Source organism: Dasypus novemcinctus, chromosome 2 (assembly GCF_030445035.2).
Source record: "Dasypus novemcinctus isolate mDasNov1 chromosome 2, mDasNov1.1.hap2, whole genome shotgun sequence".
NCBI lineage: Eukaryota > Metazoa > Chordata > Mammalia > Cingulata > Dasypodidae > Dasypus > Dasypus novemcinctus.
In genome coordinates this window covers 59407531-59422481 of record NC_080674.1, presented here as the reverse complement: position 1 = coordinate 59422481, position 14951 = coordinate 59407531, and positions in this window count along the sequence as shown.

Sequence of the window (14951 nt, the reverse complement as noted above, 5' to 3'; positions counted from 1 at the left end):
GGTTTTGTCCAGATAGTTTGGGTCAGCAAGAGGCAATGTAAGTCAAACCATTGAGAGCAGCTTTGGGAGTTATTGCATTGGTTTATTACGCAGATGATGCTAATAGCAAGCATCAGCGAGTACTCACACTTCCATTGGTGGTACTGAGAATTTCTTTCTCAGATGATGTCTTAGTTTCCTAAAGTGCTGCCAATGCAAAGTATCATAAATGGATTGGCTTTTATAAAGGGGATTTATTTGGGGTAAAATCTTACAGTTCAGAGGCTGTGAAATGTCCAAATCAAGGCATCAGCAAAGATACTTTCCCAGGGTCTTGCCATGTGGTGAAACAAGGATGGCTGCCATTCCCTTCGGAGGTCTCTACCTTCCCCTCCAGAATCTACCATCTCCTGGAGCTAGGCTGTGGGCATCCAGGCACAGGGGTTGTTTCTTCAGCCTGGGCTGCTCCAAGAACCCAGCCTCTCAAGGGTCTCTTTCCATGCCTCTGTTCCTGCTGGTTCCAGGCTCTAGGACCTCTCTCACCTCTCTGGCTTCTCTGCTTTTCTGTAGTTCTCTTTATCTCTCATGAGAGGATCAATATACTATGGAGGCTCCTTTTTTCCTGTGTGTCTCTCTCTTGGCATTTCCATTTTTATTAGACCCAGCAAAAAGATGGAAAGCCATCCGGAGTCTTCCTCACTTATGTAATCCAATCAAAAAGGTCTCACACTCACAGGAATGGATTTGTTCAAAAACATAATCTTTCTCTTTTGGGGATTCATAAAAAAATTTAAACCATCACAGATGGGTTTTAAACAATTTTGAGTTCTATTGTTAAAACGTCTCATATTTTATCAGTATTTATTGATGCATGCATAAATTGAGCTATACAAATTTATTTTCTACCACCTTCTAACAAGAACTCTCCATTTTAGCTGGTCTGGCATTTTTGTTGTTTTTCAAGGTCCATGCTCATGCTTCTGTACCTCTGTGCCTTGTTTTTGGCCTTCTTATTGGTACTACTCTTTCTTATACAGTGGATTCTAGGATATGAAAGGTGAGGAAGGGACCTGGACATAAAGCTACTTTGTTTCTCTTTTGTCAGATGAGAATCAAGAAGAACTGTGTACATTTGTAGGGGGTGGACAGAGGAGGGAGGGAGTCTGTGTGTTTGCAGCCTAAAATAATAATAGTCAAGAATAATCGAGCCTTTACTATATATCATGTACTATGAATTTGCATTAGTTCATTTGATCCTCAGTACAACCTTATGAGGTAGGTATTATTACTATTCCTTTTAGATGAGGAAATGGAGACCCTTATCCTCAGTTGTCCCCATGGAGAATGCCCTTCTTCCAGTTCTCCATATACCCAATTCTCAGAGCCCAACCCCTTTAGGTAAAAAACTGGGGCCAAGCCCACATATATTAAGGAGATGGGAAGTAAACTGGGATTCAAGCAAGAGCTGGGGATGATGTTGAGAGCAAGGCAAGGGACAGGATAAAAGTCAAATGTTAGATGAAGCCATGGATCAAATATTTGTTTATAGGAGGAGCCAGGAAACAGGAAGAAAGGGAGGTCAATGCAAAATTGAGCTCAAAAGTTACTTGGATAAATAAGAATAGAGTTGCATGGGGTAGCAACTCACAGCTCCTGAATGAGCCCCCTTGAGTTCTTCTGAGTTCTCAAAGCAAGCATTAGCCTTGCTCCTAAAATTAACATGATTGTAATGCAGCTGATCCAGTGAACTGGCTCACTCAACGTCTGTTCCAGTCTCTTGTCCCTTTCTTCACAGCAGAAACAGGAGAGCTAGACTTCCTTAAAACTGGGTTCTGGATGCAGCCTGAGATCTGCTGAGCAGATGAAGCCATATAGGACCTGGAAGGAGGAAGTGGCCCTTGTGAAGCAGTGCTTGGCATCAGGGTGCTTAGCTCTTGTTGCAAGCTTAGTGGCCAAGGCATTTGTTTCCCCCTTCCTCTCCAGTAGAAGTTCCACCATCTGGTTTCTTTTTATTTTTTATTTTTTATTTATTCATTAAAAAAATATATTACATTCAAAAAATATGAGATCCCCATTCACCCCCACCGCCCCCACTCCACCACTCCCCCCACAGCAACACTCTCCCCCATCATCATGACACATCCATTGCATTTGGTGAGTACATCTCTGGGCATCGCTGCACCTCATGGTCAATGGTCCATAGCCCATACTCTCCCACTTTCCATCCAGTGGGCCATGGGAGGATCTACAATGTCTGGTAATTGTCCCTGCAGCACCACCCAGGACAACTCCAAGTCCTGAAAATGCCTCCACATCTCACATCTGGTTTCTGATGTACCCGTGATTTCCTCCAGGACAGTCCTTGGATGGTTGATTATTTCTCTGGCTGCTGCTTAGCCTCTAAACTAGGTTCACTTGTCCTGCAAAACATTCTGTATGGTACTTAACAAATCCCAAATAAATCGTCTTCTGCTTAAATAGTAAGAGTGGATTATATTGTTCCCAATCAGGGGTGGAAGATGGATATACTGTTTTATATTATCTTTAAAACTTTTATGTCTATTGTCATAGCTTTCTTCCATAGCTATAGTGTAAGACCCTTGTGGACAGAATAGATATTTTATCCGTTTTTTGAATAATTTTTTGCTACTTACGCAGGCTGTACACAGTAATTAATCAATACATGTTTTTTTGAAATGTGCTCCTTTTGGAGAAGGGAAATATGGACTAGATCAGTGATCTAACAAATCCATGGGCTGTGTATAAAATGATGCATTGTGGTAGAGGAAGAAAGTACTTAGAATTCTATGTAAATAGATATTTTATTTTTTATGGAAACAATTTTCTAATTAAGTTGTACCAATATTTTATATAGATTAATCGTAGTCCATGTATTTTTACAAGTAAATGAAGTATATGCATGATTAACAGATTTTTACTGATATTGGTAGGAAACGAAAAAAAAAAAAATTAGAGACCACTGGGCTGAGTGACCTCTCGTTGTGCTTCCCTGTGCCTTTTTGTTGTAACCAGCTGGAAATATTTTTAAGTGTCAAGAGATTTGCAGAGAACTTAATCAAGCGCCCTCTGGTGGTGAGTGCCTCAACTTTCAGTGTTCATCCCAATGTCCTCTGGTCAACAGTAAGGTTCAGCAGGCGCAGCCTCTTAGGGCCTTCCCTTGGTCTGAGGGCACCACACAGAGGACAGAAAGGGAAGCTCATGGTGTGGGGGTGGATGAAGGGAAAGTGAAACTCATGTGACCCAAAGGAAACAAAGGGGTGCAAGAGGCAACAGAGAGAAGGAGAGACAGATGGGTACCAAGAGGGACAGAGGGAGGCTGAAAGAACTGTACCTACGTGGTACAGTGTAACTAAGATAGAATCACACTGCAAAAAAAAAAAAATCTTGCCTCCCAGGTACTGCTTATCCCTTAGTCCGTGTTCCCCACTGGAAAAAAGCAGGATGGAGTGTGGCCTGAGGCCGCTCCCTGCCTGCCTCCTTTTCTCCCTGGTGCCAGAGCATCATCACAGAACAAGGATAACTTAAGGTGAAACTTCCTCTCCCCAAGAAAGAAATGACCTTTAAAAAGCAAAAAAGTTGCCACTGAACCACAGGAAGCAGAGCAGGAAGGCCTCCCTCGTTCCCAGATGAATGAAGTGATTTTTGCTGCTCTAGATCTTACTCATCCTCAAGGCCACTGCTTCTCTGTGGGAATTCTGGTCCCTAAGAAGAGATACAGCACTCTTCCTGGGGTGCTCAAGGTCACTCACTGTGATGTCAAGGAGCTGCTCCTGGGGATAGTGGGACTGAGCAGGACAATTATATCTCCCAGCATATGCTTGCAGCCTTCTGCCTGCTGTGGGCTGCAACAACGAACAGGACATTTTAATAGCCGTCGGATGAGGTGTCAGGGCTGGCCCTTTTTGAGTAGGATGCACTGGGGAACAGGGAGCCGATCACTTGTCAGTGGAAGTCTTTTTTTTAAAGCACAGAGGGGATAAAATAAATCAAGGGAAGGGCAAAGAAAAGCAGACTGGAAAGAAGGGTAGTGAAGGCTGAGAGAGGGAGGAGAGGAAGGAGCATGGGAGGAGAGGGAAAGCGGAACCACGCAGTGGGAGCTCCCTGCTCTCTGGACCTGAGAATTTCATCAGACTAGCAGGGAGGAGTAGGCAGGGGGAGGGGGCTGGAGGGAGGGCCTGGCAGAAATAGTCACCTTCAGAACAAAGAAAACGAAGATCTTGGATCCTCAGCTTCAGGGACAGCACTGTGGGAGCCTGCAGGAGAGAAGAGGCCGCCAGGTTGACAATTCGGTCTAAAAAAGGAGAAGGAGCTGGTCATGAGCAGATGCTGGGGTTTTCCTACCCGCAAGGTCACAGAGAAGACTCCTCACTGAATAGCAGCAGGGGAATTGCTGAAGGAGCTGGGGTAAAGCTGGCATTTGTAGACAGAGCCTTCTGTCTGCCAGTCAGGGTGGGTCATCTCTCTGCTGAGTGTGGGTGAGAAGCAGGACAGGTAAGAGGTGGCGCCCTGGTCACTCCTGTTGGGCTGTCTCTTTATCAGTGAGAGAAAGTGTGGTGCCGTGGGAGAGGGCCAGGATCTGGGTTTGGGGCCCGTTTCGCTCCTTGTTAGGTTGGTAACCTTGGTTACATCTCATAACTCCTCCAGCCTCATTTCTTTATATGTAAAGTGGATATATGAATCCTTATTTAATTGTTTATTCATTCTTGATATATTGAGCAGCAACCAAATGCTCAGCGCTCAGCTCAATGCTAGAACTGTAAAATGAAATAAATCCTACCCTCTATCGATTGCTTTCTCAGTACCAGGCACTTTACATGTAATTAACTCACTTGACAGCCCTTTGAGGTAAATGCCATCCTTAGTTCCATTTTATAAGACTAGAAACAGAGCACAGAATTGTTAAGTAACATGCCAATTGTTGCACAGCTAGGAAGGAGAGAGGCTGGGCTCCAACCCAGGCAGCCCAGCTCCAGAGACCAGGCTTCCAGCCGTCCATTCTGCTTCGGGATAGTCACAGGCTAGCTTTGTCGCTTCATCTGGAAAATGAGATGTTCTGCCCCATAGTCTCTAAAATTTCTTCCATCCCTAAGGTTTAATGAGTCCATCATGCAGCGTCTTAGGTATTAGGCAGAACTGCCTGCAGCTGAGATTTCTCTCAAGCATCGGCCACCAGGCTGTGCCTGTGCGCCTAGAATGGGGTAGTAGAAACTAATTCTTTTTAACTCTTCCCATCTCTCAAGTATTCTCTGTCTCTATGGATGGGTCAGAAATGGACGCAAGTGGCAAGTATTTCAGTACAGAGACAGTCATTGCTGCTTTTCTGAGAGGGGAAAAATAGAACGCTCATTTTCTGGGCGGCCTAGGGGAGATTTTTTTTTTCTTCTGAATTTTATTCCATTTGCTATAACTATGGTTTAAGGACTAACAAAATTATATACTCTGGGTGCCTGGAAATCAGCAACAGCAAACTATTGCTTGAGGCAACCGGCAAAAACAATAAATTTCACTTAGCTCTAGTTTGTGCTCTTCTTTTCTACTTAGCTGGTTAAGTGTACTTTATTTTTTGTTAAGTGTACTTTAAAAACAAAGACTCTTTTTCTTCTATCCCAACATCACTGGTCTCCTGGCCTCAGTGTATAAAATACCAGAGTGGCCAAAACTCAAGGTGGAATTTCAGGTGGGTGGTAGACAAGTAAACCAAAAACCAGTGCTGGTCTCTTTCCCAAGGACCCATATCCAAGATAACAAGGCTGTGTGGTTTTGTTATTTTAAAAAAATTCTTGGTATGGTTTTTGAAGAACAGAAAGGGACTTGTGGTTGAAAATCAAACAGCCTACAGTGCCCCCTCCTCAGGAAGCGATTGTGTGCTTCAATATTTTTAAACCGTTGAGAGAAGATCCCAGGACTGCTTACGGAAAGATGATGGTTGTCTTCAGTGGGCTGGTTTTTATTGCAGATGCCTGTAGAGGGATGTAGTGGTGGTGGCTGCTATGTCCTTGGGGGAAGACTAGTGACTTGGGAGGAATTCCTACGTGATGTTAACAGGCTTTTAAAAAATGGATTTCTTGGAGACACAGAAAACATGACCAGTTCTGCGGCTCCAGGGTGAGGGGCTGGGGCATCTGTGCCCGAGCCCAGGAGAAGCAGCAGGGAGAGGAGATGGCACGCCAACGGAAAGATGCACCAAGAGCCAAATGGGTCAGACTCCCCATGAGTGGAGCCCAGGGGACCACCGCCTGGCCAGACTCCAGCTGCACCCCAAGGACCGGCTGGCCGGCAGTGATTCGGTTCAGCCACTCCAGACCTGAAGGGCTAGAACAAAGATCTGGCCTCACATTAGAGGGTAGAACACTTCTGTCCATCAGCAGGGCGACCCTTCACCACATGGCAAGGCCTTGGCCCTCACAGAGAGAAATGACAGCAAATGGCACCCCTCTGAGGCTCGTTGAACACTGACCTGGGAGAAGGCTTATGCTCTTCGGCCTCCACCAATAGCCCTCCCTTAAACCAGTCTGGGACAGGGGTTTAGCGACCAGATTTGCTGAAGACCCTTCCTGATAATGATAATCTAGGCTTAGGGGTGAACCTGGAAATTTCTTTTAAGATGCTAGAAGGGGAGGGTAGAAAGGACACAGGAGTAAAAGAAAGACTGTAAGTCAAACGTTGCAGCCAAATTTTTTTTGTTTTTTTTTTTACTGGATACATATAAAATTTTTTTTGAATCATACAATATATTACACAATATATTTGATTCATAGTAACACAGTCACACTGTATTTATCCTTTTGCATATGGCTTGCTTCACTCAACATAATGTCCTCCAGATTCATCCATGTTTTCATATGCTTTCCAACTTAATTTCTTCTTATGGTTGCATAATATTCCGTTGTGTGAATATACCACAGTTTGTTTATCCATTCATTGGTTGATGGAAACCTGAGTTGTTCCCAACTTTCGGCAATCGTGAATAATGGAGCTATGAACATGGGTGTAGGTGTCTGTTCGTGACACTGCTCTCAGTTCTTCTGGGTATATACCCAGTAGTGGTACTGCAGTGTCACATGGCAAGCCTATATTCAACTTCTTTAGGAACTGCCAAATAGTCCTCCACAGTGACTGTATCACTCTGCATTTCCACCAACAGTGAATAAGTGTTCCTATCTCTCCACATTCTCTCCAACACTTTTAGTTCTCTGTCTTTTTAACAGTGGTCGTTCTGATAGGTGGGAATTGATATCTCATTGTAGTTTTGATTTGCATTTCCCTAATCATTAGTGATGTTGAGCATTTTTTTCATGGTTTTTTTTTTTTTTTTTTTGCTATTTGTTATTTCTTCTTTGGACAAATGTCTATTAAAGTCTTTTGCCCACTTTTAAATTGTGTCATTTGTCTTTTAATTGTTGAATTGTAACATCTCTTTATATATCACGGATATTAAACCCTTATCTGACACGTGATTTCCAAATATTTTCTCCCATTGAGTCAGCTACCTTCTTACTATTTTGATAAAGTCCTGGGAGGTGCAAAAGTGTTTAATTTTGAGAAGATCCCATTTATCTATTTTTTATTTTGTTGCACATGCTTTGGGTATAAGGTCCAAGAAACCACCACTTACCACGAAATCTTTAAGATGTTTCCCTACATTTTCTTCTAGTAGTTTTGTGGTCCTGGCTTTTATATTTAGGCCTCCAATACATTTTGAGTTGATTCTTGTGTGGGGAGTAAGTAAGGGTCCGCTTTCATTCTTTTGGTTATAGATATCCAGTTGTCCCAGCATCATTTGTTGAAGAGACTGTTTTGTCCCTTTAACATGGACTTGGTCGGTTTGTCAAAAAACAGTTTCTAGATTCTCAATTCTATTCCACTGATCAATGTGTCTATCTTTAGGCCAGTACCATGCTGTTTTGACAACTGTAGCTTTGTAATATGTTTCAAGATCAGGCAGTGAAATTCCTCCCATATCTATCACTCTTCTCTTTTAGAACACTTTTGGCTATTCAGGTGCACTTTCCCTTCCAAATGAATTTGGTAATTACTCCTCCTAATTCTGTAAAGAAGGCTGTTGGGATTTTGATTGGTATTGCAGTGAATCTATACATCAGTTTGGATAAGATTGACATCTTCAGGGTATTTATTTTTCCAATCCATGAACATGGAATGTCTTTCCATTTGTTTAAGTCTTTTAAAATATCTTTTAGCATTGTTTTGTAGTTTTCTGCACATAGGTCTTGCACTTCTTTGGTTAATTAATCCCTAGGAATTTGAGTCTTTTTGTTGCTATTGTAAATGGAATTTCCCCCCTTATTTGCTCTTCAGATTATTCAGTACTAGTATATAAAAACGTTACTGATTTTTGAATGTTGATCTTGTATCCTGACACTTTGCTGAACTCATCAATTGGCTCAAGTAGCATTATCGTGGACACTTCAGAATTTTCTAATACAGGATCATGTCATCGGCAAACAGTGAAAGTTTTATTTCTTCTTTTCCTATCTGGATGCCTTTAATTTTCTTTTTTTTCTTGTCTCATTGCCCTAGCTAGAACTTCTAGTACAATATTAAACAACAATGGTGACAGTTGGCATCCTTGTCTTATTCCAGATCTTAGAGGGAAAGTTTTCAACCTTTCCCCATTGAGTACAATGTGGGTTTTTCATATGTGCCTTTCATCATATTGAGGAATTTTCTTCCTATTCCTATCTTTTGAAGTAGTTTTTAATCGAAAAAGGATGTTGGATTTTGTTGAATGCCTTCTCTGCATCAATTGAGATGATCATGTGTTTTTTTTTCCCCTAATTTGTTAATGTGGTGTATTATGTTGATCAATTTTCTTATGTTGAACCAGCCTTGCATACCAGGAATAAATTCCACTTGGTGTTGATGTATAAGTCTCTTGATATGATGTTGGATTTGATTTGCAAGTATTTTGTTGAGGGTTTTTGCATCTACGTTTATTAGAGAATTTGACTTGTAATTTTCCTTTCTTGCAGTATCTTCATCTGGCTTTGGTATTAGGGTAACGTTGCTTTTATAAAATGTGTTGGGTAATTTACCTCTTTTTCAATTTCTTGGAAGAGTTTAAAAAGGATTGGTGTTAATTCTTTTCAAAATGCTTGGTAGAATTCACTTGTGAAGTCATCTGGCCTGGCCTTTTTTCTTTGATGGGAGATTTTTTGATGATGAATTCAATTTCTTTAAATGTGATTGGTTTGCTAAGTTCTTGTATTTCTTGTAGTTTGTTTTCTAGGAATTTGTCCATTTCATCTATATTGTCTAGTTTGTTGGCATACAGTTTCTTATAATATCCTCTTATGATCCTTTTTATTTCTGTGGGGTAAGTTGTAACTTCCCCCCTTTCATTTCTGATTGTATTTATTTGCTTCTTTTTTTTTTAAGATTTATTTTATTTATTTCTCACCCCTTTCCCTCTCCCCCATTTTCTGTTCTCTGTGTCCACTCACTGTGTGTTCTTCCACGTCTGCTTGCACCCACAGGGCACCGGAAAACTACGTCTCTTTTTTGTTGCGTCATCTTGCCGCGTCAGCGCTCCATGTGTGTGGTGCCACTCCTGGGTGGGCTGCCCCCCTTTTTTTTTCTCCTTGCAGGGTGCACTCCTTGCACATGGGGCATGGCACTCTGGGCCAGCTCATCATATGGGTCAGAAGGCCCTGGGTATCGAAACCTGGACCCTTCCATACGGTAAGCTGATGATCTATCAGTTGAGCCACGTCCGCTTCCCGTTATTTGCTTCCTCTCTCTTATTTTCTTTGTTAGTCTAGCTAGGGATTTGCCAATTTTATTTATCTTCTCAAAGAACCAGCTTTTGGTTTGTTGATTTTCTCTATTATTTTTTTGTTCTCAATTTCATTTATTTCTGCTTTAATCTTTATTATTTCTTTCTTTCTGCTTTCTTAGGGATTGGTTTGCTGTTCTTTTTCTAGTTTCTTTAGTTGTCCAGTTAAATCTTTGTGTTTAGCTCTCCTTTTTTTTTTTTTTTTTTTAATACAGGCATTTAGGGCTATAAATTTCCCTCTCAAGATTGCCTTTGCTGTATCCCATAAATTTTGATAATTTGTGTTCTCACTTTCATGTGTCTCAATTTATTTACTGATTTCACTTGCAATTTCTTCTTTGACCCACTGATTATTTAGGAATATGTTGTTCAGCCTCCACACATTTGTAAATTTGGTTTTTTTCCTGTCTATTATTGATTTCTGGTTTTGTTCCATTGTGATTTGAGAAGATGCTTTGTATAATTTCAAACTTTTTATATTTATTGAGAGATGCACTGTGCCCTAATATGTGGTCTATCCTGGAGAAAGATCCATGGGCTCTTGAGAAGAATGTATAACCCGCTGATTTTGAATGTAGAGTTCTGTATATGACTGTTAGGTCTAACTCATTTATCATGTTGTTCAAGTTCTGTTTCCTTGTTGATCTATCTATCTTGTTGTTCTATCTAATGGTGTTGAAGTCTCCAATAATTATTGTAGAGATGTCTGTTTCCCCCTTCAGTTTTGCCAGAGTTTGTCTCCTGTATTTTGGGGCACCCTAGTTAGGTACATAGATACTTATGACTGTTATATCTTCCTGGTGGACTGTCCCTTTTATTAATATATAATGTCCTTTTTTATCTCTTATAACTTTCTTGCATTTAAAGTCTGTTTTGTCCAATATTAGTATGGCTACCTCTGCTCTTTTTTGGTTACTATTTACATAGAGTATCTTTTCCCAACCTTTCACTTTCAGCCAGTTTGTATCCCTGGGTCTAAGGCAAGTTTCTTGTAGGCAGCACATGACTGGCTTGTGTTTTTATTTATCCATTCTGTCAGCCTGTATCTTTTGATTACAGAGTTTAATCCACTCACATTCAATGATATTACTGTAAATGTGTTATTTACTTGCACCAGTTTATTCTTTGGTTTTCTTATGTTGTATCATATTTTTGTCTGTCTTTTTACTTCTTTGATTATCCTTTCTCTATTCTTTCTTCTATACTCTGCTTCAGGTCTTTCTCTCCTGTCTTTTTATTTCAGGTTCTAAGGCTTCCTTTAATATTTCCTGCAAAGCTGGATTCTTTTTTGCAAACTCTTTTAGTTTCTGTTTGTTTGTGAATATTTTATACTCACCTTCATATCTGAAGGACAATTTTGCTGGGTAAAGAGTTCTCAGCTAGCAGTTTTTACCTTTCAGTATCCCAATTGTATCATACCACTGTCTTCTTGCCTCCATGGTTTCTGAAGAGACATCTGTGCTAAGTCTTAAAGGACATCCCTTGTATGTGATGGTTTGGTTCTCCCTTGCTGCTCTGAAAATTTTCTCTTTATCTTTGACATTTCACATTCTAAGTAGTATGTTTCTTGGAGGAGGTCTATTTGGATTTATTCTGATTGGAGTATAGTGCACTTCTTGGTCATGTAAATTCATTTCTTTCATGAGAGTTAGGAATTTTTCAGCTATTGTTTCCTCAAGTACTCTTTCTGCCCCTTTTCCCTTCTCATCTCCTCCTAGCACTCCCATGGCATGTATATCGTTGTGTTTTGTGTTGTCATTCAAGTCTCTGAACCCCTGCTCAATTCTTCCCATTCTTTTCTCTCTTCAATTTTAGTTCTGTCTTCAGTATCACTTCTTCTTTCTTCTATAATTTCAAGCCTGCTGTTGTATGCCTCTAATGTGGTTTTTGTTTTTTTAAGATTTAATTTATTTATTTCTTCCCACCTTTTCATTGTTTATATTTGCTGTGTCTGTTTTTTGCATGCTGGTCTCCTGTTTTGTTTTTTTTTAAGGAGGTACCAGGAATCGAACCTAGGACCTCCCATGTGGGAGGAAAATCACCTGAGCCACCTCCTCTCCCCTCTAATGTGTTTTTCATCTCACCTATTGTGTCTTTCATTCCCATGAGCTCTGTTACTTTTCTGTCCAGGATTTCAAATTTTCTTTGTCTTCTTGATGTCATTTATATTTTTAGTCATATTGTCTTTCAATTCATTAATTTCATTTTGGAAGTTTGTGTGCATCTTGCTAATTCTCTCAAATCCTGTGCCTCCTCTGAAGCTTTGCTATATTCTTTTCTTGGGCCATGTCTTCCATTTTCTTAGTATGGCTCATAATTTTTTGTTGATGTCTAGGCATCTGATTAGGATGTAGTTTACTCAAATGTTCAATTTCTCTTTTGCTGGGATTTAATGGAAAGAGGCTGTGTGTTACCACTGCTTTATAATTCTTGGCTCAACTTGGATTGTTAGGAATATCCCTGCTAGTTGCTCAAAACTGGGCTTTGGACCGAGTAGTTAGTTGCAGACCTTCCTAGGGCCTTGGGGAGAGAAGCTGAAAAGGCCAGAAAAAGCACCTCTTTCTTATTTTAATGTTCTCATGTGTGCTCCCTTGGTCTGCCAGCAGATGGAGCTCTTTGGCAGCTCTCAGTTCAGTGCCTGGTCAGAGTGTATTTGTTGCAACACACCGGATCATTGGGATAGATCTTCCAGCCTGGAAGCTAAGAGCCCTGTAATTCAGATTTTCTCTGAGACAGTTCTCCAGCCTTCTCTGGTGGCCCCCTCCCTTTTCTCAGGTTGGAAATATTTCCAATCCTTTCTGGGTCCTCAATAATCAGTCCCTGTTCATACCGGAGGAGACTGGGAGGATTATATGTCTTTAGCTCCTTGCAGGCTCCCAAGTCTAACAATGGCACAGCCCCACCTGGCCTGGAAGGGCTCCTGGGACACAGCAGGACAAATCTGTGAGTCAAAAGCTGAGTCAGCCTTAGGCTATGTCCCTCTCTCTCCCCATTGCTGGGGTGGTGGGTCCCTGGAACCCTCTTTGTCTGTAGCCACAGGCCCAGAGGTCTGAGGAGTCTAGTGTGTCTTTAGTGTGGGGAGGGTGCTAGCAGCAGGAGCTGCTGGTTTCAGCTATTACCCTCCTTTGCCCCTCTCTCCTCTGGGTGGTGTCCAGCCTTCGCCTGTGTCCTTAACCCTCGAAGATCTTTTTCCAGGCTCTGCCAGCCTATCCTCTAGCTATTTTTCTGGAGGAGAAGAGAGTCCTGTGTCTTTCTAGTCCACCATCTTCCTGGAAGGCCGCAGCTAAGGTTTAAAATGTAAATGCTTCTAGAAGAGCTAACGCTGTCCCGAAATCAAATTGAGGGACGAATGACTAAGTCATACACTCTCCCGACATTCTGGATTGGGTAAGGGTAGGAGAGGTCATGCCTGAGGTTGTGTCTTCAGGGTGGCAGTGGAAGAGCGGGGAAAAGAAGCCAGTCTGGGGTGAGGCAAGAGGGTCATTAGGGCACAAAACTGAAGGAGGCAGTGCCTCTCGTCTCATCCTCGCCCAACCCTGAAAGAACACCAGCATTTTGCCCAAATGAACCTACGCAGGGTCCAGGTTGTGCCCTCTTAGGTGCCTGTGCCGTCTAGGGTGAGCCCTGCTCTCTCTGCCCCAGCCTTGGGTCACATACTTTTAGATTTTTCTCCAAAATGCACAATGAGTGAGGTTTCTATGAGTTTTCAGTGCCCCCAGGAGCTCTCGTCTTTTCTTTCACACTGAGAAATGTAAGAGGTATGGGGACTCTGCTGTTATATACGAGTATGTATGGGCGTGTGTATATTTACATGTACATATATGTAACACATTTAATATACATTTATGTGGGTATATATATCTGTATTTTTCATATTAAAGTACCTCAGTGCTTTGACAAAGCACCAGTAACATGCTTCACAACTGAGTCCTGACAACAGAGTAGAAGTGCAGCCTCAGGCAACTTGAGTTGAAAAGGAGGGGTAATGCAGAGTCAGCCTCCAACCGCCTTCCCACAGAAACCTCAGTGCCAGGCGGACATCTGACCTACAAATCCCATGGGCCTCAGGCTTACGGCCTTTTGCTTCTCTCTAAGGCCATGTGTTTTGCTGGTAGGAAATGAGAGTGCATTTCTGCATGTGGCTGCCCCTGTGGCAAGCCCTCTACTGGCCCAGATTGACTCATGAGCTCCCTCTGGTGGCTGTTTGGAGCACACCTGAACTCCAGGCTCACCCAATGTAAAAAAGGAGGTTTCCAACAACAGGTCATATGTGAGCTCTCTGATCTCCGTCTAGATTCTTTTGTTGATAATACTCGCTAGTTATATTGAACACTTATTGTGTACCAGGTGCTAAATGCGTTGTCTCACCGTAATCATATGAAGTAGGTTTGTGTCCCCATTTTACAAATGAGAAAAAAGGAGGCACAGAGAAGTTACAAGGAGTTGGTGTGTGCCAAGAGCAGGCAGGTAGCTTATCGTGAGCAGGATCTGCCACTGACAGACCATGTTCTAGAGCCCGCGCTCTCAGCCACTCCCTTTCCCACCTTCCTAAGTGATGTACGAGGGGCAGAAATGCCAGTATCACGGCATCATTTTCTCACCCTTTACCAGGGGAATGTCTAAGGGTTCTGCAACTGGCACTTAGGTTTCTTTGTGAGTCGTCATTTTGCACTAACTTTAACCATCTATACTGTCAAAAGATGGTCCACTTTATGAGATTAGGTTCCAGGACAAGGTTCTAGGCTTGATTTCGCTATTACAGCAAAAGCGTAAACTGAAATTATTTTCTATTCTTTAGTTTCCCCATCTCTAAATGGATGTAGCACATTACTCCTACTTTTTCCCTTTCTGATAATAAATTCTGTAGACAAATTTAATGTATCTTTGGCTTTCTGAAAGGATTTTTATTAAATAAAGATCTGTAGCTATTTTTTTCACTGTTATTTAGAAAATTAGATTCCTAAGGTTTGAAAGTACACTGGTGTGGGAGTCAAAAAGAATCAAGTTCACATCTAGCTCAATCTTTCAGCAGCTGCCTGATCTGGGCAGGCACTTAACGTTTCTGGATTCTAGTTTCCTTATCTATAAAAAGAAAGAATTTAACCAGATGAATTTTAAGCTCCTTGCTAGTTGGAATATTAGCTATTGATGGTTAGCA